The following is a 3,370-nucleotide window of genomic DNA, read 5'->3' as shown; positions in this document are numbered from 1 at the left end:
CCCCCTACCTCGTGGCTTCCCTCTTGGTTGCTTGACGTAGGGTCTAAGTCTCCTGGATCTTGTTCGTTCCAAAAATCATGTTCCCGAAGGTTTCATTCCGTTTGGACTCCGTTTGATATTCCTTTTCTTCAAAACCCTAAAATAGGCAAAAGAAACAGCAATTCTATGCTGGGCCTCCGGTTAGTAGGTTAGTCCCAAAAATAATATAAAAGTGTATAATAAAGTCCAATAATGTCCAAAACAGAATATAATATAGCATGGAACAATCAAAAATTATAGATACGTTGGAGACGTATCAATCATGCTCCGACTTCATCACATAACGGTTCACCATACATGCATGCTACGGGACTGACAAACTTTAACACAAGTATTTCTCAAATTCACAACTACTCACTAGCGTGACTCTAACATCACCATCTTCACCTTTCAAAACAATCATAAGGAATCAAACTTCTCATAGTATTCAATGCACTTTATATGAAATTTTTTATTATATCCCTCTTGGATGCCTATCATATTAGGACTAATTTTATAACCAAAGAAAATTACAATGTTGTTCTAACAACTCTCAAAATAATATAAGTGAAGTACGAGAGTTCATCAATTCTATAAAATAAAACCACCGCCGTGCTCCAAAAAATATACGTGAAGCACATACACTACTAGGGAAAAGCTTATAGACAGACGCTTACTAGTAGCGAGGGTTTATAACCCTCGCTACTGCTACTTACTAGTAGCGCGGGATTTAACCCTCGCTACTACTAAGTTGATACTAGTAGCGCGGGTTTTTAACCCTCGCTACTACTAAGCGGTCTCTACCGTGCCCTCCCGGGACATGCCATAGTAGTAGCGAGGGGTACAAACCCGCGCTACTAATAAGTTGATAGTAGTAGCGCAGTTTTACACCCCTCGCTACTACTAAGTACGATGTAGGTGAAATCCCCGTATCCTCAGCCGAATCCCTCCTCTCTCCCTCACTTTCCCCCTCTCTCACTTTCCTCGTCTCTCCCTCATACTCCAGCGGTGGCCGCCGCTGGTACACTCTGCTTTCTTTGCCCCTCCCTCTCCGAGATATCCCTTTGGTGGGCAGTCGCTGGAGCTCCTCGCCACCGCCAAGATGCGGAAGTGCGACCACGGCATCCTCCTCCTCGCCCCCTTCACCTTCTTCTTCTTGCTCCAGGTCAACCCTCCTCCCCCCTCTCCGATTTGATCCGGAATGCTAGCTGACCCATCCCCCTCCTCCTCCAGCAACACGAGGGCGACTTCTCGTTCTGGAAGACATGGACCGCCTCCTGCCGCTGCTCGTTGCCGACCTCAACGGCGACGGCCGCCGCGAGGTGTTGCTCCCCACACACGATGCCAAGATGCAGTTCCTCCAGCTCCTAGCCCACGCCGGGCTGGCCTCCGCGGCCGCCCTCGACGGCTTCCATGAGGCACGCGTCATGGACGAGATCTCCCTGCTCCCGGCCAACGTGCACGCGTCATGGGGTCGAGATTTTTTTTGGTTTTCAAATTAATAGTAGTAGCGCAGGTCACAGATACGCGCTACTACTAACACACGTACTAGTAGCGCGGGATGCACCGCGCTACTACTACTAGTTAGTTGTAGCGCCGTAGTAGTAGCGCAGGCACCCACGCTACTACTAGCTTTTAACCCGCGCTACTACTAGGCTTTTTCCTAGTAGTGATAGAGCAAAATTGCCTAGCTCAAAAGATAGAAGTGAAGCACATAGAGCATTCTAATAAATCACGATTCATGCGTGTCTCTCCTAAAAGGTGTGTACAACAAGGATGATTGTGGCAAACTAAAAATAAAAGACTCAAATCATACAAGACGCTCCAAGAAAACACATATCATGTGGTGAATAAAAATATAGCCTCTAGTAAAGTTACCGATAGACGAAGACGAAAGAGGGGATGCCTTCCCGGGGCATCCCCAAGCTTAGGATATTTGGCCTCCTTGAATATTACCTTGGGGTGCCTTGGGCATCCCCAAGCTTAGGCTCTTACCACTCCTTATTCCATAGTCATCAAATCCTTACCCAAAACGTGAAAACTTCACAACACAAAACTCCAACAGAAAATCTCGTAAGCTCCGTTAGTATAAGAAAATAAATAACCACTTTTGGTACTGTTGTGAACTCATTCTTTATGTATATTGGTGTAATATCTACTGTATTCCAACTTTTGCATGGTTCATACCCCCTGATACTAGCCATAGATTCATCAAAATAAGAAAACAACACATAGAAAACAGAATCTGTCAAAAATAGAACAATCTGTAGAATCTGTAACTCTCGAATAGTTCTGTAACTCCAAAAATTATGCAAACCTGGGAAATTTCTGCCCCAATCTAGTGCAAAAAGAATCAGATCAAAATCACACTTCTGTGAATTATGAAAATCATTTTCCTGGGTGCAAAAGTTTCTGTTTCTCAGCAAGATCAAAACAACTATCACCGTAAGCTATCTTAAAGGTCTCACTTGGCACAGACAATAGTTAAAACACAAAACCATATCTAACCAAAGGCTAGATGGATTATTTAAAACAAACAAGAACAAAATGAAAAAACAAAAAAATAAAATTGGGTTGCCTGTCAACAAGCGTTATTGTTTAATGCCCTTAGCTAGGCATTGCGATTTCAGTTGTGCTCACATGAAAGATAATAATGAAACACAAAGAGATCATCGTAAAACATGTGACAAACAAATCTCTAACATGCTTCCTATGCATAGGAATTTTGTAGGAAAGCAAATTAGCAAGGCAATAAAGATCTAGCATATGCAAGGAGAAAGAAAGAAACAGTAGCAATCTCAACATAATGAGAGGTAATTTAGTAACTTGAAAATTTGTATAACCATATTTTCGTCTCTCATAATAAGTACATGTAGGATCATAAGAAAATTCAACAATATAGCTACTACATAACATATGCTCAACACGATCCACATGCATGCGAAGTTGACACTCTTCCAAAATATTGCGATTAACATTAACTAAAGTCATGACCTCTCCAAACCAACTTTTATCAAAAATTTCATAAGATTGAACATTCTCCAAATATGTGGGAAATAAAGTTGACACTCTTCCAAAGTCACTTTCAATATTATTGTAAACACTATTATCAATCTCATATTCATCATGGGGCTTAAATAAATTTTCAAGATCATAAAAAGAATCACCCAATCATGATCATTGCAACAAGTAGTAGACATAACAAAATTAGCATCCCCAAGCTTAGGGTTTTGCATATCATTAAAACAATTAACATTAATGAAATTTGTAATAACATCATTGCAATCATGCTTTTCATCCAAGGCACTATGGTGAATCACTTTAAAATTTTCTTCTTTCAACACTTCATCAC

The sequence above is a fragment of the Triticum dicoccoides genome, chromosome 7B, assembly GCF_002162155.2.
Source record: "Triticum dicoccoides isolate Atlit2015 ecotype Zavitan chromosome 7B, WEW_v2.0, whole genome shotgun sequence".
Classification (NCBI taxonomy): domain Eukaryota; kingdom Viridiplantae; phylum Streptophyta; class Magnoliopsida; order Poales; family Poaceae; genus Triticum; species Triticum dicoccoides.
This window is presented reverse-complemented; position numbering follows the sequence as displayed.